The sequence below is a fragment of the Callorhinus ursinus genome, unplaced genomic scaffold, assembly GCF_003265705.2.
Source record: "Callorhinus ursinus isolate GAN/ISIS: 27379988/994484 unplaced genomic scaffold, GSC_fseal_2.0 scaffold16, whole genome shotgun sequence".
NCBI lineage: Eukaryota > Metazoa > Chordata > Mammalia > Carnivora > Otariidae > Callorhinus > Callorhinus ursinus.
In genome coordinates, this window is record NW_027397078.1 from 11,712,230 (window position 1) to 11,738,367 (window position 26,138).

The 26,138-nt window shown below is 40.0% G+C and overlaps 1 protein-coding gene across 4 annotated transcripts in view; it reads right to left on the reverse strand.

Annotated features, from left to right (window-relative positions):
• PRRG1 (proline rich and Gla domain 1) overlaps nucleotides 1-25,472 on the reverse strand; it is a 168,759-nt gene extending 143,287 nt beyond the window's left edge. For 2 of the 4 annotated variants that reach the window (XM_025857852.2, XM_073901932.1), the window contains exon 1: nucleotides 3,182-3,294. The gene's annotated coding sequence lies outside the window, so the exon portion shown is untranslated. Of the gene's footprint in view, nucleotides 1-3,099; nucleotides 3,295-25,388 lie in introns of those variants that run through there. The other 2 variants (XM_073901934.1, XM_073901933.1) reach the window with 2 other exon arrangements.
• Between the last annotated feature and the right edge of the window lie 666 nt (nucleotides 25,473-26,138).

A 26,138-nucleotide genomic window follows, 5' to 3' on the forward strand; every position in this document is an offset into this window, starting at 1 on the left:
CTTTTCCTCAGCTTCTTTATTCTCCATCATTTGGTCTTCTATATCACTAATTTTCTCTTCTGCCTCATTTATCCTAGCAGTTAGAGACTCCATTGCCTCCACTTTTGATTGCACCTCATTAATAGCCTTTTTGATTTTGACTTGGTTAGATTTTATTTCTCCAGAAAGGGATTCTCTAGTATCTTCTATGCTTTTTTTCAAACCCAGCTAGTATCTTTCATCATTCTGAACTCTAGTTGCGACATCTTACTAATGTCTGTATTGATTAAGTCCCTGGCAGTTGGTACTGCCTCTTGTTCTTTTTTTTTTTTGAGGTCAGTTTTTCCATTTTGTCATTTTGTCCAGAGGAGAATAGATGAATGAGAGAACAAAATGCTAAAAGGGTAACAACAACCCCAGAAAAATAAATCAGAAGAGACCCAAAACTGGGGGGAAAAGAAAGAAAAAAAAAGAATATGAAGAATACAATTAGACAGATGAATATAACAGAGCCACACACTAGATTTTGGGTGTATTTTGGTCTGTTAGAAGAAACTGCCTCCCAAAATTTTAAAGAAAAAAAACCTCATATATATACAAAAATAAGGGTAAATACAATGAAGGGATGGAATATTGCTGTAAAAATGAAACTTAGAGTTTAAAAAAGGAATTGATAAGATGCTGGTTGAAAAGAAGAAAAATTCAAAAAAAGAAACAGAAAAAGAAAAAATAAAGAAAAATTAAAAAATTAACTTTGAAAGACTAAAGAATCATGGGAAAAAAGCCATGAATTCTATGTGCTGTATTCCCCCAGCGCTGGAGTTTTGCAGGTCTCATTGATCAGTACACTTGGTCTTGGCTCTTGCTGATCTGGGGGAGGGACCTGTTGTAGTGATTCTCAAATGTCTTTGCCACCAGGTGCCCCAGGTGGAATCGCCCCGCTCTTGCCTGGTCTGGGCTAAGTAATCTGCTTGAGTTTGCTCTCGGGAGCTTTGGTTCCCTGAACACTTTCTGTACAGCTCTAGAGGATGGGAATGAAAATGGCAGCCTCCCAATCTCTGGTCCCGAGGAGCTGAGAATTCGGGGCCCCACTCCTCAGTGAGCCCTCAGAGAAAAGCAGTCAATCACTCCTGTCTCCCTGGTCTCTGGTTGCATTCCATGCTCACTTGGCCTGTGACCCAGTGTTTCTATCTCTGGCACCCCACCCCGTGTGGAGTCTCCAAACCCAGCAGATGCCTGCGTGTGCTGCTCCTCCCATGGGGAGAAAGGGGACTCTCCCCAGATCTGCCACTTGGTGGGTCCCTGCTAGAAGAGTAGTGGCCGGACTGTGCCACGGATCACGGTCTATGGCAACCCCAAGCTGAGAGTCCACTCCTAGGCTCACTCTTTGCAGCCGGCTTCCCGGCACCAATACCTGGGAGCCCTGCTGTACTCAGGCACCCCTGGTCTTTCTGTGACCCCAAGGGTCCCGAGACCACACTGTCCCAGCGAGGGTTCCACCCCCCGCTTAGCCACTGGAGCGACGTCCCTGAGCAGAGCCGACTTCTAAAAGTTCTGATTTTGTGCTCCGCAGCTCTATCACTTGCCAGAAGCGGCTGACAGAGTCCACCCCCCACTCCCCGTCTATCTTCCCGAATATCGCCTCGGATTCAGTTCTCCACATGTCCTACCTTCCAGAAAGTGGTCACTTTTCTGTTCATAGAGTTGCTGCTATTCTTTTCTTCCATCTCCTATTGAGTCTGTAGGTGTTCAGAATGGTTTGATATCTAGCTGAATTCCTGGGACCAGACAAAATTTAGGTCTCCTACTCCTCCGCCATCTTGCTATACCCCCGAAAGCTCACTATTTATAAAACAGGATTCACAATCAAGGCAAAGGGGCGGAGTACTGTAGTTGCTGTATTCAGTTAAAACAGATGAATAAAAAAATCAACATTTATGCTTGAAAACATATATACCACTTTCCACAAAGTTCCTAATTTTGCAAATGAAAGCCTTAGAACCTTATCCAGTATTACAGTGTTCGCCCTAATGTTTTATATTCCCAGTATCATTTTTAAAGGTTCTAAAGTGAGTCTACCCAAGAACTTGGCAACATCTCCACACACACATCCAATAATCCCCTCTTGACTGAAACCATCAACAGCACCCTAATCAACTTTTCACTTACCCCGACTTGCACTCCTTCACATCCTTCAAAATCTGGCTGTATTTATACTACAACTACCAGAAGGCATTAATTTACCTCTAAGTTTTGACACCCAACCTCTTATTTCCTCTTCAATTTCATTAGTTTCGCTTTTCCACTGAAGGGACACTTAAAAAATACATCAACAGCACAATTACAAAACCAGTGGCTGCAGCCAGAGTCCGAACACACACACTGATTTCCAATTATATCCCTCTCGAGGCTGCTCCTACCACTGATCAAAAATCAGCGGACCAGGAAGAAGGAAAAAGCTGCGGCAGGGAGGTTGTTCCCTTCCTTCCATTCCCTCCATGCCTGCCCCCGCCCCCGTCCCCCAGGGCCACACTGCGACCTCATACACTGCCCCTCCACCGACCCGCCCCCGCTGTCACCCGCCACTGCCTAGAAAACAGTCATAGCCTTTGTTAAAATGTCCATGAGCACAATGTACCAGAAGACGGACACATTCCCGGGGGCGGGGTGAAGGAAAGTCACACGAACGCCACACCCTCTTTGGCACTAGCCTGGGGCGAAAGCCCACCTTCCCCAAATCCTCTCCCCCGCGACAAGGAATGTTCCTGGCAACTCTGCACTCTGAGACGGCAGCGCTGCGGGGGGGGGGGGGGGGGGGGCGGGATGGGCCCGGGACGCCGCTCAGGGGCACCCAGCGGGGCATACTGAACTTGAAGCTGGGACAACCTCCAGCGCCCTTGGCGAGCCTCCCAGTCCTGCCAAGCCTGAGTAAGTACTTGCAGCCTCCGGAGCCCTTCCCTTCTATTTTCCTCCTCACACAAACCCTCACCCACTCCCGCCACCACGCACTCCGCTCCGCACGCAGCCGGGGCTGGACACTCTTAAGCAGAGCGGCCAACTCCCCTACCTCACGTCCGGCCAGTTTCTCCTCCCGGGACCGACGCTTCCCCGGGCACTCACCCGCGCACTCCCCGAACCCTCCCGGGATGTTCGGCGTGAACCAGGTTCCCAGCCAGCAGCCCAGGGCCACCACCGCACTCACCGCGCCCTGGGCGCCGCTCCTCCGCGCTCTGGGAGCTGCCAGCCGCGCCTGCGCGCTCCCACCGCCGACGAACCTAGTAGGAGCCTGGAGCCGGGAGCGGAGGGACAGGGAGGTGGAAAGCGGTGGGGGTGGGGCCCGGGCGGGGTTAGGAGAGGAGGGGCGTGGCCAGGCAGGGTGGGAAACAGCGGGCGCGGAGCCTCCGCCGCCTTGGTCCGGAAAACCTAGTGCTCCGGGCACCCGGCCGGAGTTTTCCACTCTTGAGGTCTGTTGATAACATTGGCAGAGAAGTTTTCTGGTCCCCTCGGTGCACCCCCACACTCATCCTCGAGAAAGCGCGCTTGGCTTGGGGCCAAGCTAACCAGTCCCCGGGGGCCACCACGCCTCTCCCTGGAGCCACCCTGGATCCTCCCTAGCTAGCCTTTCACCTTTTTGCATGCCTATCTCCCCACGTATTATTCCCCCACCCCTATCCTCCGCGCCTTTTTTTCTCGCGCGCGCAGTCCTCAGCCCTCCAGAGGTGAGGGGCTTGGGGATTTCTCACCCACAGACCGTCTGTGCAGCGTATCCTGGTTAACGTGTCTCTGCTGTGTGCGAGCCCAGAACGCAGTGGGTGACTATCCAACCAGAGACAGCTGTTAAAGCTCAGCACTTTTCCTGAGAACAAACTCTACTGTTGCTGTTTCTACACTTTTGGTGACAATACTCTGCTTTCTTCTTAAAAAGATTCTTGAATAAGCCTACCCGAATATCTTGGGAAGAAGAACACGGGTTGTCAAAGAAGACGCATCTTTGACCCTGCTTTTTAGGTAGCCACCTTAGAATCTGAGCCTTCTAAAAGCCCCTCTGAGAAACAGAATATTCGGCCTGTGTTGTGTGGGCTTTGCCCTAATGGTTTCAGGTTTTCTGGCATTTAGCATTTTAAGAAGCCCAACTTGATTATTATTCCATGCTGCATGCATGCTTAGTTTTAAGTTCTCTGCTTTTACGTTTAAAATCTGGTCAGCTGTGGTATCTCACGTGCCTTCGGATCAGCTATTAAAATAAACACACCTGAGCGAATCCAACGTGAATTGGCCTGTGGGCCCAAAGTGATTTATTCCAAATTACTTTTCCTTTCTTCTTTTTGCTTCAGTTATGATGGAATTGAGAAACATTTGGCTAAGAATAAAAGAGCTGCCACAGGGCCACACCCCTAGTCCTGCCCAGCAACTGTTTTGACTGTGATGGCAGCATTTTTGGGGAGAGTCTGGTAATTGCCCTTAGAGATCTGAATATCCTGAAATTCTTCCCATTAACTTTTGTGGTTCTTCCATTTGTGTATTTTACGAACCAGACTTTCTTGAACTCAAATATTTTTTATTTGTCAAATAAGTATAAGGGGAATGTAGTGAAGACATACTGTAAGAGGGTATGTATATTGGTAAATATAAACACAGACTATAGGATGAATAAATCTGCAAATGCCTAGAAGTAGGACTTTGTCCTATTCATTTCACTGACAATGTTTCACATACAGAAGATGCCTTAAAAAACCCCACTCGGTTAATAAAGGTAATTTTTGCATTCTTAATAGATGTGTATATATGTGTGTCAACTTTCATTTGATTACTGGGTTTATTTTCTTATTCTGTGCCTGAGTTGTCAGGATATTTTCATGGAAGTGACTAAAAGTACAATGAAGTAGCTTAGGCAAAAAGAGAAAGTTATTGTGTAACCCAAGCTGTGAAAGGGTAAGTATATGAATGACTTTCGGAATAAAGGGAACAAATAACGTGAATGCTTCAAATTCCAGGTAAGGCTCTCAAACCAGCCTCTTTTAGACAGGGTCGTTCTTTCAGAACATCTGAAAGGCATGTTCTGTAGGCTTAGAACCATGGCCTCTGACAAATTGTGGCCTCATACCTATCAAGTCGTTACCAGACAGAATGAGCCTCTCTTCCCTCAGTTCCAATTTTTAGAACACCAGATAAAGAGCATGATTGGGTAAGATCAAGTAACATAATCATTCTTGGAGAAAAAGTACATGTGTGACATAAGAATGGTACCCCCAGTAGAACCACTTAGTTGGAGGGGAAAAAAAAAAAAAGAGAAAGGGTAGTTGCTATTTTAAGAACAAGAGAAAAGTGCTGGACAGATAAAAAAAAAAAAAGTTCACCATGGAACAAATCTGCTTAAGGAATACAGCCTTGAAATTATCTTTTACCTCTCTCTCTTATTCAAGTATTAACCATTCTCCTTAATAATAGTTTTCTGTGGCTGCTTTAAAAAAAAAAAAACCCAAAAACGTAGTGCCTTTAATACAACACAAATTTATTACAGCTCTAGAAGTCAGAATTCTGAAAAGGGTCACAATGGGCTAAAATCACGGTGTCAGCAGAATTGAATTCCTGTATGGAGGTCCCAGGCAGAATCCTTTTCCTTGACCTTCCACATTCTAGAGGCCACCTCCTTGGTTCATGGTCCCCTTCCATCTTCAAAGCCAGCAATGACATTACTCTGACACACTGAAAATTCTGCCTACTTCTTCCACATTTAAGGACCTTTTTGATTATATTTGGCCCATCCAGATAATCTCATATAATCTTATTTTAAGGTCAGTTGATGAGGAACCTTAATTCCATCTATAACTTTAATTCCCCTTTGTCATGTAACATAGTATTTCCACATGTTTTGGATATTAGCACATTGGCACTGCAGGGGTGGCGTGCATTATAATCCCTACCACAGTCTTTATTTTCATAAAAACAACAGAGCCTAAATCATTAGTTCCCAAACTGGGGTGCTTATAAAAATTACTGATGTCTTATCTGGATACCACCCCCATATATCATGATTTCTTTGGACTGGAATCCATGAGCCCTCTAAATACACACACACACACACACTTGATTGGATCAGGATGGATAGGGAGGGAGTATCTCAACTATGTTGGGGCAATCAGAGAACTTCCCTGGGGATTTAGAATGGGGAGAGGAAATTGGTAAGACTGGGTGTCTGGGGCTATAACAAAAATGTATGGGCTACGCCATCAGGAGAAATAGAAAAAAAAAAGTCTGGAGGGGATAGAAGAGAGGGAAGAGACAGAGAAAAAAGTAGAGTGGAGCTGAGTGTAGATCCTCAATGGTTGTCTGCCTCCTGATTACAATAGCATTCTTACCCATGGTTTCTATGAGGTACCACCGCATTCTCATAAGAAAGGCTTATTTCTTCGACAAAGCAGGAAAGAATATCCAATGGAAAAAAGACAGTCTCTTCAACAAATGGTGTTGGGAAAATTGGACAGCCACATGCAGAAGAATGAAACTGGACCATTTCCTTATACCATACAAAAAACTAGACTCAAAATGGATGAAAGACCTAAACGTGAGACAGGAGTCCATCAAAATCCTAAAGGAGAACACAGGCAGCAACCTCTTTGACCTCTGCCGCAGCAACTTCTTGTTAGACACATCTCCAAAGGCAAGGGAAACAAAAGCAAAAATGAACTTTTGGGACTTCATCAAGATAAAAAGCTTCTGCACAGCAAAGGAAACAGTCAACAAAACTAAAAGGCTACCTACAGAACGGGAGAAGATATTTGCAAATGACATATCAGATAAAGGGCTGGTATCCAGTATCTATAAAAAACTTCTCAAACTCAATATCCAAAGAACAACTAATCCAATCAAGAAAAAGGGCAGGAGACATGAACAGACTTTTCTCCAAAGAAGACATCCAAATAGCCAACACATGAAAAAGTGCTCAACATCACTCAGCATCAGGGAAATCCAAATCAAAACCTCAATGAGATACCACCTCACACCAGTCAGAATGGCTAAAATTAAAAAGGCAGGAAAAGACAGATGTTGGCGAGGATGTGGAGAAAGGGGAACCTTCCTACCCTGTTGGTGGGAATGCAAGCTGGAGCAGCCAGTCTGGAAAACAGTACGGGGGTTCCTCAAAAAGTTGAAAATAGAGCTACCCTATGACCCAGCAATTGCAGTACTGGGTATTTATTCCAAAGATACAAATGTAGGGATCTGAAGGGGCACCTGCACCCCAATGTTTATAGCAGCAATGTCCACAATAGCCAAACTATGGAAAAAGCCTAGATGTCCATCAACAGATGAATGAATAATGAAGTTGTGGTATATATATACAATGGACTATTAAGCAGCCATCAAAAAAATGAAATCTTGCCATGTGCAACGATGTGGATGGAACTAGAGGGTATTATGCTAAGCAAAATAAGTCCATCAGAGAAAGACAATTATCATATGATCTCACTGATATATGGAATTTAAGAAACAAGGCAGAGGACCATAGGGGAAGAGAGGGAAAAAAACGAAACAAGACAAAAACCGTAAGAGACTCTTAATCATAGGAAACAAACTGAAGGCTGCTGGAGGGGAGAGGGGTGGAAGGGTGGGGTGGCTGGGTGATGGACATTGGGGAGGGTATGTGTTGTAATGAGCACTGGTTATTATAAAAGACTGATGAATCACAGACCTGTACCCCTGATGTACAAATGTACAAATAATACATTATATGTTAAAAAAAACTGCAACAAAATTAGGAGATGGGAGAGTGGCCAAAGTGGTTCTAAAGTTTAACTATAAATATTTTATTAAAAAAAAGTCTTATTTAACTGAAGCTAGTTCAAATTATTTCCCCTTGCATAAACCCCAAACTGTTCTAATTAATACATGATGTGAGCTTAATTTTCCTCTAGTTATTTTTTTATAATATGCCTCTTGTTTAAGAAATAAGGCAAGTTTAAGAACCAAAGTGTCAGAGTTGGTATTCCAGAACTGTCTACTTCACTAGCACCGAATCTCCTAGGTATCCCATATTCTTCAACTCTTTCTTCCTCTTAATATTTACTCAAAGGCTCAGAGGGGCCTCACAAGTTATCTCAGCCTACTCCTCATTCAATAGCCTCCCTAAGACACACCAGTTGGGTATAGATCCAGTTCTCAGCTTAACTAATGTCAAGTGAATCTTAATGTGATTTGCAAATCAAATCTCTAGCCCTTAGTCTTCTCCTCATTTTCAGATCTATAGTTATAGCTGATGAATGGATCCTGCCTCCTCAATTTGTAAGATACAAAACTCAGTTTTTTTCCAAACTCTGCCTTTCCCTCTGCATTTTCTTTCCTTATTAATGAAACCACCATGCACCCCATCAAACATATTAGAAATAGTAAACTCACCCATGACCTCTTCTTTTCTATCCTCAGTTGTTGATTCAGTCTACCTCATGCATGTCTCATATATTAATCTCTCTGTCCTGCCTCACTTCAGATTCATTTTCAATTGCCTGACATGGCCTCCCAACTAGTTTCCCTGTCTTTAGTTTCTTCTGAATCCAACCCACCCTTCTGAATTACACCAGATAGCTTTATAAACACAAATAGGATTAAACCACTGTACTTCTTAAAAACATTTCATGACTCCCACCTACTTTAACATAAAATACAAACTCCTTAAGCACAAATTTTCTAATTATTTGGCTCTAGCGCGTCTTTGCAAACTCACTTCCCTGCCCATCATATACATGATAAGCTACTCTCTATATTTACCTTACACTTGCTGCTAGGACTTTTCTGTTCTCTCTGTATGGCAGACATACTCCTAAAGACCCAGTTCAGGGGCACCTGGGTGGCTCAGATGGTTAAGCGTCTGCCTTTGGCTCAGGTCGTGATCTCCAGGTCCTGGGATCAAGCCTCATGTCGGGCTCCCAGCTGAGCGGAGAGTCTGCTTCTCCCTCTCCCTCTGCCCCTGCTCGTGTACTCTCACTCGCTTACTCTCTCTCTCAAATAAACAAATAAAATCTTTAAAAAAAGTCAAGCTGATTATAAAATGTATGTAGGAAAATAAAAGGATATGAAAATACAAAGGGAGAATCTAGATTATCCAAAGCAATTTTGAAAAGGAAGAACAAACTTAGGAGACTTAAAATAACTGAGTTTTAAGACCTACTATAATGTTGCGGTGCCGGGGTGGCTCAGTCGGTTAAGCGTCTGTCTTTGGCTCAGGTCATGATCCCAGGGTCCTGGGATGGAGCCCCACGTCAGGCTCCCTGCTTAGCAGGGAGCCTGCTTCTCCCTCTGCCTCTGCCTGCCGCTCCCCCTGCTTGTGCTCTCTCTCTCTCTCTCTCTCTCTCTCTCGCTATCTCTTTCTGTGTCAAATAAATAAATAAAATGTTTAAAAAAAAGACCTACTATAATGTGATAGTAATAAAGATAATGTGGCATGAAGATCAATAAAAATATCAAGAGAATTGAGGGCGCCTGGGTGGCTCAGTTGGTTAAGCGACTGCCTTCGGCTCAGGTCATGATCCTGGAGTCCCGGGATCGAGTCCCACATCGGGCTCCCTGCCCAGCAGGGAGTCTGCTTCTCCCTCTGAGGGAGTCTGCTTCTCCCTCTGACGCTCTTCCCTCTCGTGCTCTCTATCTCTCATTCTCTCTCAAATAAATAAATTAAAAAAAAAACAAAACACATGAGCCTCACAAATTAGCTTTAAAAAAAAAAAAAATCAAGAGAATTGACTAGAGAGCCCAGAAATGTCCTCCCACTTGTACTGGGTCATTGATTTTTGACAAAGTAGCCAAGGCAACCCATTGGGAACAGAAAGCCTTTTCTATGAATAATGTTGGAACAACTGGGTATTAATAAGCAAAGAAATAAAATGCAATTTCTACCTCACACCATAAACAAAATTAATTAGAGATGGAACACAGACCTAAATGTAAAAAAGTAAAACTATAAATCTTTCATGTGAAAACAGACTATCTTTGTGACTTGGAGGTAGACAAAGTTTCTAACATGGAAGAAAGCAATAACCATAAATGAAAATAATGATAAATTAATCTTCATAACAATTTAAAACTTTTGGGCCTCCCGGGTGGCTCAGTCAGTTAAGCATCTGCCTTCAGCTCAGGTCATGATCCCAGGGTCCTGGGATTGAGTTCTGCATCAGGCTCCCTGCTCAGCAGGGAGTCTGCTCCTTCTCCCCACTGCTCATGCTATCTCTCTCTGTCAAATAAATAAATAAAATCTTTAAAAAAAATTTAAAACTTTTGCTCATTGAGAGACATCATTTAGAAAATTAATGAACAATCTCCAGGCTGGGAGAAAAATTTGCAAAACATATCTCTGACAAAATACTGGTATCAATATGCATGCAGAATTCTGGAAACAATAAAAAGAAATAAACACTTTGAAAACGAACCAAAGGTGTGCCTGGATGGCTCAGTCAGTTGGGCGTCCGACTCTTGGTTTTGGCTCAGGTCATGATCTCAGGGTTGTGGGATCAAGCCCCATGTTGGGCTCCATGCTCAGCACAGAGTCTGCTTGTCCTTCTCCCTCCTGCTCTGCTCCTCACCCCTGCTTGTGTTCTCAAATAAATAAAATCTTCAAAAAAAATTTTTTAATTTAAAAAATAAAAAGAAAATGAACAAAAAAGTTGATTAGAACCCTCACAAAGGAAGAGGCACAAATGTTCAATGAGCACATGACAATTAGTTCAACATAATTAGTCATCAGGGAAATGCACAAAAAAGCACAATCAGCTAACAAAACACATCCACAAGTTTGGCCAAAATTGTAAAGACTAACACCACTGAATGTTAGTGAAGATATGGAACCATTGGAACACTCACACATGGTTGGTGGAGTGTAATACCATACAATTACTTTGGAGAAAGATCCGGCAATTTCTTCTAAAACGAGACATATGCCTAGTCTATAACCCAACAAGTCCCCTCATCAAGAGAAATGAAAACAAATATATACAAAAAAGGCTAGTACAAGAAGGTTCATAGCAGCCTGAAACTGGAAACACAGGCATCCATCAGTAAGACAATGGATAAACAAACTGAGGCATCTTCACACAATGAGATATTACTCAGCAATAAAAAGTAGGAACTACTGAAAAAAGTAACAATGTGGATGAATCTGGAAACAAAATAGCCTGAATTAAGAAAGCCTTACATGAAAGAGTACGTATTTACATGAATTTCTAGAGCTGTTAAAACTCATCTGTGGTAGGAAAAAAAAGAGAACGGTATTTTCCTGTGGAGTGTTGGAAGACTGGGAAGTGTGGTAAGGGGACAGGAAATAACTTTATGAGGTGATATTAGCATTCTGTATTCTGATTGCACAGATGTGTGCAGTTGTGGAAACTCCTTGAATGGTAATACTCAAGACATTTGCATTACACTGTATTGATATTTTACCTCAGAAAAATACAACCAAATATTAAACTCGAATTCAATCTAGTGTACTTGGGGGAAATATAATGATGTATACAATTTACTTTCAAATATATTAAAAATAATTTGGACTGATACAAGGATAGAGAAATTGATAAATGTGATAAAGCAAGTGAAGTTAAATGTTACTTGTAGAATCTAGGTGGTGAGTGTTCATAGTACAATTCTTCCCACTTTTCTGTATGTTTGACAAATGTGTAGTAAAATGTTGGAAAAAGACTGAATAAAGTGTGGCATACTTAGGAGATGTTAAAAAAATGAGCTCTTTTTTTTTGCTATGCATATTTACTGGGTCTCATCAGAACACAGGGAATATCTTTTGGCTACAGAGTACCAAAGTTAGTTATATAATAACTATGACTGCCATTTATATGGAAATAATTTACTTAAATTTTTAGATTATCCAGGGAACCAATATTCATGTTTCTTAAAATGTCTTAAAGTGAATTTGAAATTCCAGTATATATCCACAAGATTCAATCTGCCTGTCCATATATCTCTGTAAAAATATATGTGAGAGAATATCCTCTGGTTTGCTGTCATGATGAATTAAGTATGGCTTTACATTTCTAACGTCCATGGCTTGTTTTGATTACAGGGTAATTCAAAAGCATAGTCTATCAGCCTCCTGAATTTAGTAAAAAGGATATGTAAAAAAACATATTCTTTTTTTTTAAAGATTTTATTTATTTATTTGACACAGAGAGACACAGCGAGAGAGGGAACACAAACAGGGGGAGTGGGAGAGGGAGAAGCAGGCTTCCCGCTGAGCAGGGAGCCTGATGCGGGGCTCCATCCCAGGACCCTGGGACCATGACCTGAGCCGAAGGCAGGCGCTCAAGGACTGAGCCACCCAGGTGCCCCTAAATAAATAAATCTTAAAAAAAAAAGAAAAAGAAAAAGGAAAGTCTGTTTATTTTGTCAGAAGGCAGTGATTCACCTCTCTCATTTCTGGTGGGTAGACCCCTCTGGGTGACCCAGGGCAATATAATAGGCTAGGTCTCAGGAGAGTTCTAATAACATCTACTTCAATATGATTCTGTAGGTAACAACAGAGATGCAACAACATTGAAATGTTTGAAAGCAGATGCTAATGGATCCTTCTGTACCAGCTACAGAAGGCAATCTCAGCTTGAAAGGACCCTGGCCCTTATTATCATAAGGTGAATGATACATGGAGACAGAACAGTAAAGCCAGAGTCTTGCAGGGTGCCATGGGCCACAGGCAGATTGTCTTATTGTTTTATTTATTTATTTTTTAAGATTTTATTTATTTGACAGAGAGAGACACAGCAAGAGAGGGAACACAAGCAGGGGGAGTGGGAGAGGGAGAAACAGGCTTCCCGCTGAGCAGAGAACCCGATGTGGGGCTCAATCCCAGGACCCTGGGACCGTGACCTGAGCCAAAGGCAGACGCTTAACGACTGAGCCACCCAGGCGCCCCGCAGATTGTCTTACTGTTTTAGACTTAATCTTTTAAAAAAGTATATAAAGAAAGGATTGAGTCAAGTGATACTTGCATGTCATGTGAGCTTTTAATTTTCATGGGATTTGGGTCTTAAATGTGTGTTTATAAGCTAATTACTTACAGAAAAAGAAACCAACCTATAAGAGAATCCCTCATTAGAAGTGATTAGGATTGGAATTGGTTTGTTAATTGGCAAAGTTGTCTATAGTAGAGAATTGAAAAATTTATTTTAACATAAAACTACATGAACATTCAGTTATCAGTCTTTTGACATAAAGCCTAGGACTCTTCTTCAAGTATGATTCCACCAATAGATGGTCCAGATAGTCATTCTTGAATAAACCACATATATAGTAACAGTAATAGTATTAACAATAATAATTGAGCACATACTATGTGTCAGGCACTTCTAATCCTCCCACTATCTCTTTGAGGTAGCAATTATCATTCTCATTTTATATATGAGGTTAAGAAACTTGCCTAAGGATACACAGTCAGTAAATGGTAGAGATAGGTTAAAACACAGGTTTCTGGCTCCCAAGTTTACACTCTTAACTGGCACATCATCTCTAATCTCCATTTCTGAGTGTCCTTAGGGAAGGGCTTTAAGAAACTGAAGACATTTATGAAGCAATCTAGGAATTCTTCCATATTTTTATGATTTTTTCAAAACTTTTAAGTTGTCTCCCCCATACATTAACAGCAATTTGTATTAGCTATTCATTTGTATTAAATTTTTCCAAAGCATCTTCATGGAAACAAGGGTTTGTTTTTTTTTTTTTTCAATTTCATCAATTTATGAAACATTTAGTCAAAGTGTGGAATTAAAACTGTACATACAGGGATGCGTGGTTGGTTCAGTGGGTAGAGCATTTGACTTATGATCTTGGGGTTGTGAGTTTGAGCCCCACACTGGGCGTAGAGCTCACTAAAACAAAACAAAAACTGTACATATAAAATCACAATCTTTGTAGGATGCCTGGCTGGCTCAGTTGGTAGAGCATGTGACTCTTGATCTCAGGATTGTGAATTTGAGCCCCACACTCGGTATAGAGATTACTTGAAAATAAAATCTTAAAAAAACCAAGAATTACAGGGTGCCTGGGTGGCTCAGTTGGTTAAGTGTCTGCCTTCGGCTCAGGTCATGATCCTGGAGTCCTAGGATCAAGTTCCCCGTTGGACTCCTTGCTCAGTGAAGAGTCTGCATCTGCTCAGAGTCTGCATCTCCCCCTGCCCCTCCCCACCATTTGTGTGTGAGTTCACGCTCTCTCTCTCTCTCACAAAAATAAATAAATAAAATCTTAAAAAAACCCCCAAGAATTACAATCTTTGTTATCAAATTATGGATGTATATTATTTATTGAAATAATTTATTGAAATAAATCAGTTTGGGAAAAAGCACAACTATTTTTAGGGCAGACAACTTAACTGGCAGGATCAGAAGTAGGCATGAGTATCACTACCAGGGAATATTCAATATGCTGTGGACACTGGTTAGTATCTTTTACAGTTAAGATGGAGATCATCAATGAATCCATAACTCCTTCAGGAGGAGGTCAGTTAAGAGAGTTTCTGCCATATTTAAATTTCCTCTGTGTTTTAGCACAACCACAAGCGATATAGTAATGGCTTTTCAGCTGAGACCGAGTGTAGTACAAGTAGTATAATGATGATATGTATTTTTTTTTAAAGATTTATTTATTTAAGAGAGAGAGAGAGATTGAGCTGGAGAGGGGCAGAGGGAGAGAGAGAATCTCTCTCTTTCTTTGAAGATTTTATTTATTTGAGAGAGGAAGACAGCATGAGCAGGGAAAGGTTGGGGACAGAGGGAGAGGGAGAAGCAAGCTCCCTGCTGGAGCCCAGTGTGGGGCTTGACCCCAGGACCCCGGGATCATGACCTGAGCTAAAGGCAGACACTTAACTGACAGAGCCACCCAGGCACGGCAGGAGAGAGAATCTTAGGCAGGAGAGAGAATCTTAAGCAGGCTCCTCAACCAGCACGGAGCCTGAACTTGGGTTTTAATCCTAGGACCCAGAGATCATGACCTGAGCTGAAACCAAGAGTAAGACGCTTAACCAACTGAACCACCCAATGTTATGTATCTTAACAGTACCTTCACATGCTTCTAGAGGAATGTGTTGTATTTTCTGTTTTTTTTTTTTTTTAAGATTTTATTTATTTATCTGAGAGAGAGAGAGAGAGAGCACAAGCAGGGGGAGTGGCAGGCAGAGGGATAGGAAGAAGCGGGAGCCCGACTTGGGGCTCTGGGACCACAACCAGAGCCGAAGGCAGATGCCCAACCAACTGAGCCACCCAGGCACCCGTATTTTCTGTTTTTATTAAAAGCCTAACATGTTAGATATTTGATTTCATATATATGCATATATATGCATAGCCTTTTTATATACATATATCGATAGCTTTTTTATATACAAAGCCTTTATATATGTGTATATAGGAATATATAGAAAGAGCCTTTTCTTTAGCTTTCAGATCTATTTAAACTGGCTCACTATATAGGTTTCTTATTGTTGTTGTAACAAATTACCACAAATTTACTGACTTGACTTGAAATAATATATATTTGTTTTCCTACAGTTCTGGATCTCAGAACTGTCTAAAATCTTTAAAAAGTCTGAAATCAAGGTGTTGTCAGGATTGTGTTTTCTGGAGGCTTGAGAGGAGGATTTGTTTTCTTGCCTTTCTGTCTTTTGGAGGTCACTTGTATTGTTTGGCTAGTGGCTCCTTTCATCTTCTTTACATTGCTCCCATCTCTTGCTTCTCTCCAACCTCTGCTTCCATTGTCACACTTCCTTTTCTGTTGCCAAGTCTCCCTCTGCCTCCCTCTTACAGGAACACTTGTGATTACATTTAAGGCCCACTTATATAATGCAGGCTAAGCTCCCCATCCAAGATCCTTAACTTAATCACATCTGCAAAGACCCTCTTACCCTGTTAGAGAATATATTCACAGGTTCCAGAGATTTGGATATGGATATCTTTGGGGGTCATTATTCAGCCTACATTACTTGGCTTAATTAGAGACTAATGAACTAATTTCCAAAAGTAAACTGAAAAACTAATCAGGTCAGTGTTTCAAACAGGAATGCCCAGAATGCCTAAACTATGAGAAATTAAACAGCAATTTAACTTTTAAAAGCAATTTATGAACCTTGGTAATGGAGATTTTTAGATTGAATTTGGGAATTTGTAGCATACATGGCTCATTTCTTTCAAAAACATAATCTATTTAAAACTTAAGGAAAAATCCTCCCTCCCACCTGCCTTCCCTCTTTCTCTCCTTCACGCTTAGCCTCTTCCCAGGCTTCCTGCCTTCCTTCTTTCAGTTATGCTCCTCCATAAATTATTTAATGGTTCTATATAAGTTCTTGAGCTTGTATAGTCATTTCTTACTCGATTTGGAACTCAATAATAAATAAACCTCCAGCTTGAATATGCATTTTCTGGTATCAATCCTAAATGGAAGGGCAGTGCTTATTTGAAAAAAAGGTGCTAGACTTACGTATAAAATATATAGCCAAAATAAATATAAACAGAATTATTTATTTATTTATTTATTTATTTTTGCATCTAGTGAGAAAATTGCCAGATTGCTCTTTCCCAACTTGGGCTGTAAAATTAGATTAATTAGTTTTACCTCATGCTGTTTATTTCCATCAGGAAGAATACTCCAAAGCACTTTGACTACTCTGAAGTCCCACAGGGCTCTTAGGGCTAATGTTATTAGCCTTTGGGGTGACATCAGTTTTTCTATATTGGGGGCTTATCAGCTATCTCTAGCATCTCTAGCTTTTTTCCTATCAAGAAACTAGCATTAGGGATTCTTCTTGAACTTAAGAGATTTTGCTTGTGGCTTATCACTTCCTTTCTTTCCCCTTAAAAATGTTAAAACTGTATCTTTATAATATTTTTACTCCATTTAGTTGCTTTATGCTCTTCTAATGTCAATGTCTCAAATCTTCCATTCTCTCCATTTCTACAGACTGCCTCCTCAACTAACCAGCTGTCCATGATTTTGTAGTGGATTGCTCTCTGTCTACTTATAAACATCATTAAGTTTTCAGTGTAAAAGTCTTTAAAATTGTTAACAGTGACTGAATGACAGCACTGAGTGATTTTTTTTTCTTTTGACTCTTTTGGGTATTTTTTTCATGTACTTTATATTGTATATATTCTAGAAAATACTATATGTAATATATAGTAATATAATAATACACATTAGTATAAATGAATTATTTAATAAGTCAATTTATATTATTTTATAATTTTATAAATAATGTATCTCATTCTAGAAAATACTATATATTATATTAAAATAATAGTTATTTTGCTAAAATTATCTATGGTGACAGAGATATTGATTCTTTTAGAAAATAGCTTTTGATGATTTCTGCACAAAAATACTGCATTGTATATAGAAGTCCAGTCTATTCCTGTATCTTTTAGTCTCTCTCCCCTTCCTCTCTGTATATATGCATGAAAGGAGCTAAAAAATACATAAAACTAAGTATGCTAAACATTTAGTAAAATTGAAGAAAGAGTTTAAAGTTAGATAGTTACAAAAATATAAAGGAAAACACAAGAAACTATGAAAGATTAGCTAAGGTATTCTAAGTTTAAAAAAAAAATAAAACCCAACTATAACAATGAAACAATATGTGCCTAGTAAGTCCAAAATCCAAGGTAGGAAATACTTTTAAAGGGAGAATCAGTAATGAGTGGAGAACATTTCAGGCTTTGGGATTCCTGAATGACTACGTTGTAGGCCTCTCCCACATGTTAGGGCAGATAGCCCCTAAAGAGGAAGGTCAAAGCCTGGTCTACTAGCCTTCCTGGGGATAAAGGGCAATCAGCACGAAGGCAGCCCCAGCTGCACCAACCCTCAGTGGCAGGTCCCCAGTGCTCCTACCCTCTATCTAGGCTGTGGAGTACCCTCCTGTATATAAAAACCACATATACTATATCTCTTATTGTACACCAACCCCACAGTCTATATTGCTCTTATAATATAGAGCAGGTTGCTAAGACTTCTGAGAAAAGGAAGCAGAAATAACATCTAAAATACCAGAAACCCCCCAAATATCATTCTGTCTGTAAATAAAGATATTATTCTTCATGGTAAGTCAGCCCTTTTGCTCATTTTAGATCAACTGCATAAATGAGATGATCTTGGTCCTATCAGTATTCTTGTAATATGCAAGAAGTAGCAATGTGGAAAGTAGTATCTCTCTCTTATTAAGAAGAGAAATGTGGAGTAAAAATCATATCTCTTAAAAAAACTGTCCCCCTTTCTTTTTAATAGCTTTGATTAAAAGAAGAATGTGGCACACACAATGCCACATGTTCATCATACATCTTTCTTTTCCTGGATACACAGAAAGAACATTTCCAACCTTCCTTGCAGAGATGGATTGGGATCACTTCACTGAGTTCTAGCCAATGGGTTATAGACAGAAATGCATGCCATTTCCAGGTCTGGGTATAAAAAGCCCGTGTGTAAGCAACTCTCTGGCTCTTTCTTTCCCTGTAGCAGATATGCAAGCCACATGTTTACCTGGCAACATCACAATATGGTGGGCAACTAGATCCCTGAGTCACTAAATGGAAGAGAGCCCCTGCCAACACACATCATACTTTGAGGGAAAAAACATATACCAAGGTCCAATGTCTTTATATATAACAACTTAGAATCAAGGTCACAGCGTTTGTATTTGCCTCTCACCTTATGCCTTCTGTAATGCCACTTATTCTTTCTTCAAATGTCCTTAATGTATAGTATGAATTTCCAAGTAATTATCCTTCTATTTACCTATTATTTTTATTTTACAGACTTCTGAGAAATTCTATTTTTTTTCTATATTTAAATAGCTTAAAGAACAGTCATCTTTGGTAGGCTCACCTTTATCAGGTAGATTATTTTTATTGTAATATCCCATTAGCAAAAACACCATAGAAACTTTTATAGTCACAAAGTTTATTTGACATTTGTAATATCTGAAATCACATAGAGATATAAGGTTTTGCTATTAGTATAGCTTAGTAGCTCTACAAGATCCAACCCTACTACAGGAAGCAATTAAAAACTCGGGAAAAATATTAAAAAATAATATAAAACAGTGACTGAGAGGCATAAGAGAATAAGCAAAAACATGTAGATCCTGGAGGAGATTTTGAAACTAGGAAGAAGAAACAGGGCACAGTGCCAGTTTCCCAACTTTCACCCTGAGGATGGAACAAAGATATCTCTACATGGAATGGCTAAAACTCTGATAGAAATTCTGCAGTATTTCTGGTCTGAAGAACCAGAGGTCAGAGTCCAGGGCAATTACAGCTCCTGGATAGCAAGGGGGTGACACTGGAAAGGAGAAAGAGGGGGAGTGCACCGATTTCTCCCTATAAACTTTGCTCAATTCTGTGGCTGACCCCTGAACCATACATGTGCTAGGGTAAGCTCCAATTACACAGCTAAATCTAAAAAGAAACTCCTGAAATTTGTGATGTTGCCACCTCAGGAGATTCAAACCATGCAGCCTGAAACCAACCAAATGCTGTACTTGATTTAAAAACAAACAAAATATCAAAATCAACTCTCCAGGAGACTATAACAGAATCTAGAGTCCCCATGACAGAAAATTGGCAATATCCACGGTAAAATTAAAGATCAGAACAAAGAGGAGACAAAGCAGAAAAAACATGGCCCAATTTTTAAGAGAAAGACAATCAACAAAGATGACCCAGTTGTCCAAATTATTAGTCAAGAGTATTAAATGAGCTATTTTAATTATTTTCAGGGAAGTAAATAAAAATACTCTCACAATGAATATAAAGACAGGGAATCTCAGCAAAGAAATAGGAACTATAAAAAAAAATCCAGTGGAAATTCTAGAACTGAAATCCTATAGAGTTCCAGTCTAACTCTCACTTATGAATTACAAAGTAAAATTAATTTTTCATAACATAGCAACAAAAGGAGGAAGGCACTCCCCATCACCCTCTACCCTTTTCTCCAAATTCCTATTCTGGAGTAGACACTGAGAAGAGTCTGAGGGTGTGGGGAGAACAATGTAAGTAAAGAGTTATGGATTCACTTCCCTTCCTTAATGGAGTTTAAAGTCTTAGAAAAAAAAATTGTGAAGCTACATCCACTCACCTTTATCATGAGAAATGTAACAAAAAAATGTCTTCATTACAAATGATTTACATATTTTAACTGGACTGAGAGTATGGGAAAAGAATCCTTTCTGTGACAATATTGAAATTCTCTGATAGACATAATTATTTGTCATATCACTTCTATTTTAGTGACAGGTCATTCAACAGGCTTACACATTAGAGTAACTCTCTGCTAGTGAGAAAAACCTACACACGGTCCTCAAACTCTTCAGTATTCTCACTACTTTTCTTCTTTTGATCCTATCCTCTTCCAACTGTAGAGACCAAGGGCAGGTCTCCTCAAGATGGGCCACTTGGGCATGAAGATTATTTTGAGTTAAAAAGCAATCACAACCTAGCAGATTCAGGAAAAGCTCTCTGCTCCCACCCCAAACTGCCTCAAAAGAATTCAGACAGAGGACCTGCTCCAGGAAGAGAGCTATCACCACAAATAACTACATTATGATATGAACTAGGTATGGTGGACAGGGAGGAACCTAGCAAGGCCTGTTTGGCCAAAGTCCTCCGTGTTCCATTGTTTCAGAGTGGCCCAGCAAACATTTGCTCACCAAACATTTACTCCTTTTCATCTTCTTGTGAATTGTATTCCTTCTCTTTGAAGTTCTAGACCCCTACATGCTTCTCCTTAGTTTAGGATGACATATATACCTCTTTTTGCCTGTCTTTGTAATTTCCATGTCTGGGTGGATTCCTGTAGACACACTGTTAAATTTGATTTTCTCCTGGTAATCTGTCTCATTCTTTGTCTAGAAGGACCTTGAAGGGAACAGGAAATTCTTGGTTCCCAACACAATTTTTCTCAAATCCCATTTCCCCTTAAGGCCAGTCTTTTAATTTCTCTTCCATTAAGAAACCATTTAGTTTATAGGAAAAAAATAAACTATCAACTAGTAAGTGGGTGGCAAGAAAAAGATAAAGGGGGCAGATGCTAAAGATACATAAATGTTACAGGACTCCTAGAGGAAGGGAAGAGTCTCAAGCCATACTCTCAGTAGATGAAATCTCTTCCTTAAATTCATTACTCATTTTCTGAGTACACCCTGTGAAGCTATATAAAATGGGTAACACACTGTCATAACATTGCATTTTATACATTCTGAAAAATCACATTGCTTCAAAGGATGAGAAAAACTTAACAGTGATGCTTAGAAGATATATACTGCATTATTGTTTTCCAACATTTTATATTGTGTTACAGTAGCTCTTCATGACATATTTATTATGGAATTGGCATTTTAATTCTATCTGATGTCAGGCATTGGCATTTTAATTCTATCTGATGTCAGGCATCTTTTCTTTTAATGTGATGATCTCAATGAACACTGCTTTGTTCTTCTGTTTTCAATTCAATTTCAGAACATACTGTGTGAATATTTTTCCTTCCTTTGTTCACAAATATTTAACAGCCCTCCAGCACCTAAAAAGAAGCCTAGACAAAACACAGACTGATGTTGTAGTAAAGGTAATGTTACTATAATTTTAAAAGATGACATTCATTAATAACACGATCCCTTGCTCTCTTCTCACTTTCTCCCACGGTTGCTGTTTTTGGAAGTCCACAGGAGATCTTCCTGTGGCTTCTTCGATTTTTTTTTCCTCACAATTCTCAGAACAAAGAATAATTGTGCCTCAAGGCTAAAGGAACAATGACACTTCTGCTTATTTTTCTTTAGAAGTGCACTATTGTTTCTGCTGTGTACATTCCCCTGCCTTCCTGATTCCCTTCCAGAATTTCTTATTGTGTAAAATGTTTGTTACAAGCTGATGTATTGAAATCACAGATTGCAAATATATTTGGAGGTTTGTTTATCTTGTCAGAACAGGAGTGAAATGCCAAGTCTTTCCACAACTTTCTGATGAAACACATTAACGCTGTACTGCTTTTTAAAGTAAAGCCTGTGAAGGTAAACTGCCTGCGGAAAGTGGCTATGCCCACTGTCTCCAAGACCACCCTGACAGCCAGAGATTCACTAAGAGGACTCATGGGACGCTACGTATAGTTGTACACATGGCTAGGATTTATTTCAGTGATGTAGCAGGATATACAGCCAGATCATGAGGGAAAAGACACAGGCAGAATCTGGAAGAATCCATGTGCAGGCTTCCTTTTGCTTTCTTTCTCCCATGAGGAGTCACTCAGAGCACACTACCCGCCCCCGCTCCCCCCGACCCGCAACAAAAATGGAGCAACAGGTGCATGATGTTTCTGCCCTGAGAAGCCCATTAGAGACTCAGCATCTGGAGTTTGGCTTCTCATCTGAGTCCAGGGGCCTGCAGGTGGTGCTGGGGTGGGGGACACTGGGTTGCATCTGTGCACTCACACTCACACTCACGTGCGTGTGTGCATGTGTGTGTGCACAAACAGGTGTGCGTGAGGGTTGAGTCAGGTAGGTACCCTCTACCAATCATATATCAAATTTCCAGATTCCCAGAAGGGAAGCAGGGGTTCAGCATAAACCACATCATTTGCATGAATAATTTAGACACAGTAAGCCACTCTTATCAGTTCTGGGAATAGTGGGAGCCCTCCTGAAATCCAAGTTCACAGATGCCAGCCAAGATCCCACCTCATAAACAGACTGTTCTTAGGATAGCAGTCTCAAGCATGGTATCTTAACTTTGTTCTGTACAGTGGCTAACCAAGCTAGCCTTGCAAATAGAAAATTCTCGAACACCAGGAATTCACTGATAAATAAATGTCCTTTATACTGCAGGCTACCCACCTCAGCAGTTATTGAAACAGCAATTCATTTTCTGGTTGCAAATTGATTTTCAAATGCAATTTATCAGCTTTTCTTTATGAAGGGAATGTAAACTGAAAAGCCACATTAAAAAACAATTGATCTTACAGTTTTCTGTCAATAGTCTCATAACCGGCTTGTCAAGGTATTCAGTTAACAGGATGCCGGCATTAATAGGAGTTAAAATGTAATTCATCTCTGATCCTACTGAAAACTAAAAGCCTAATAGGATACTCTGGCTACTGTAAGTCTTGTGCAATGCCTGGAGGTTCACTTTTTAATAGGTGAGTTGAAGCTACTGCATATTCTTTGTTGCTCATCTCTATATTTAATAAAGAAGTTTTTGACATACCTTTCAGTTTAACTCAATTATTTTTTTTAAAGATTTCATTTATTTGAGAGAGAGCGCTAGCGAGACAGCACAAGCAGGGGGGAGGGGCAGAGAGAGAAGCAAACTTCCCGCTGAGCAGGGCTCCATCCCAGAACCCCAAGATCATGACCCAAGCTGAAGGCAGATGCTTATCCCACTGAGCCACGCAGTGCCCCTAACTCAATTATTTTTTATAGTTATTTTTCTGTTAGCGTTAGAATTCAGCTGCTTATCTTTAAGCACAAGTGTTTTTACATTCTTTTAATCCGAAAAGTTGGCTACTCACTACTCTCATACTTTAAATGTAGACATCATTGTATTGGACTCATTCTACTAGTGGGTAGGTGACAAATGACCCTTTGGGCAAGTTGTTCCTACTCTTATCTCATTGGGATATTTTGTCTGGCCCTAAGTAACCTTTCTTTAAAAAAGTTATTTACTCAGGGATTCCATGGGGGTAAGTTCAGTTCAATAATGAAAACTGTCCTATTTTACTTTCTGGGGTTTCGTCCGACTGAGCATAAGTAATATTTAGGAGCACCTGTTCTGGTGCCAGGGAGACTGGAATCTAAGTGCTTTCTCTGCTACCTATTGTGTGATCCTGGTTAAATCTCTTAATCTCTCCTCAATCTCCAAATTTGTAAAATAGAGGGGAAATAATAGCTCCTCCTTCTGAGCATTGAAAGGATTAAATAAGTACATAAAACTTAGTAAATTAAGATACTGATTTTTGTTGTTGGTTTTTGGTTTTTTGCCTTCTTTAAAAATTTTAATTTTTAAAATTTTTATTGCAATTCAATTTAATTAACATAGAGTGTATTATTGTTTCAGAGGTAGAATTTAGTGATTAGTGATTCATCAGTTGCATTTAACACCCAGTGCTCATTCCATCAAGTTAAGATATTGTTTTGATGATGATGATGGTGATAATGATTCCATGACTATGGATAATTCAGAGTTGGCTTTAAATGCAAACACTGACTTGTACAGCTGGTATTACCAATGTTAACTTAAAAAAATATATATATAGTCCATGCTTACAATGTAGTAAACTTGACAGATTATATATAGGTATATAGATACAGATTACATATAGATTATATATAGAATTTACTCCCTAGTCAAAGTACATTTTTAAGGTATTACTCTGGATTAAAGCAAGCAGTTTGAATACTGATATGCACACAGTGAACACCAGGAACAAAAGACATTACAGAAAAATGTACTTTAGGAATTAAATATGAGTTTAAGATAATACAAACCACTCAGGGGAAAATTTCACTTATGTCTGCATTGTCCTGAAGTAGGAATGAGACTGACCTTTTTATGCAGTTTTTTCTTAGACAACTGAAATATTTGAAACTTATATAGAATGGTGATTATGCTTGTGATTATGGTTTTAGAAAAGTACACTAGGTATGAAATTTTAAAGACTGAAAAAAATTGAATTTGTATAATTTGAGTTAAAGGGTTGAGATTATTTATTTCAGGTTGATTTGTATTTTTACACTGTGAAATGCTAAATATTTTAAATTATTTCTTTTGAAGCAACAGTTTATAATGTTTATGGTTTTTAGAACAGGACTTCAAAGATTTCATGTACCCTGTTGAAGTTAAGCATAGGCATCCGGCTTGTTTTAGCCAAAAGAATGTGAGCAGAAGTGACTCATTTCTGAGCTACAGCTTTAATAGCCAGTACACGATTGCCTCATCCCCCTTTTATGCGCCATGGTGATAGTAGAGCAACTCTCCAGATGCTGGCTGCTCTCTCAGCCCAAGTCAGCCAGAGAAGAGAGTTATGGAGTAGAGACCCAGCCTCCCCATGACAGACAGGTTATATGAGCAAGAAATAAGCCCTTGCTGTTATACATTGTCACAAGGCTGGGCTTCTTTGTTACTGCACAAGACTTTACCTATCCTGACCCAGGTTAGCCAATACCTTGGTTTCAACCTTGTGGGCCCAGAGTAGAGAAATCTGCTGATCCAACCCATACTTTTGACCTACAGGACTGTGAGATAATAAATTTGTGTTGTTTTAAGCTGCTAAATTTGTGGCAATCTCCTATGTCAGCAATAGAAAACTAATACAGGGAATAACAAAGTCAAAGCAAGATATACATTTAAAAAGATATTCAAGTACGTAATTTGAAAAAAGAGAAAGTCACAGATAACAATTACCTTTGATCTGATTCCAGTTTCAAACCTGTGTTGAGGGTAGACTATGGGGCCAGACTGGAGGCAATGAAACTAGAGTCCTGTTCACTTGGACTGTTAAGGGAACCAATCTCACAGGACCAGCCTCACAGGCTCTGGCACATGTAGCCCTTCCCTCTGCCCCACAAGCCATGAAGCCTCACAAACATGTGCCTATTGGAGGCTCCATCCTGCCAGTCCACCATGCTATGAATAGACAGCTACAACTTACTGACAGTTGCCAAGGGTCAAGATGAGACATGAATCAAAGCTATAAATACCTGTTCGTAATATAAAGAAAGAACAAAAACAATTTACCACCCCAACAACATTTTGCACCACAACTGATCCTAATGGGGATACTGCTTTTGAAATTAAGATATCCACAGAACATCTATGCAAAATATGTGTTTCTCATATACTTGCTAGGCCAAACAGAAAACACAATGCCTGAATCTCTCTCTTGTTTCAGCAAAAAGGAGAAATGTGTCTTCTATCCAGCCTTTTGCACTCTGACAGAAGTTGCTTAAAGCAGCCCACAGCCAGGTAAAAACCCAAGAGATATAGATATTAATTGTAATTTACTTTACCCAAGAAAAGGAGGAAGATTTTTCCTCAAGTGTTAAGTTCTGAGACATAAGCCAAATTAACATCTCTGAGGATCCAGCCACAACCCCCTCCTGCACTATGATAGAAATGTAGCCCTTGATGCTACTGTATCATGTAGATGTAGAA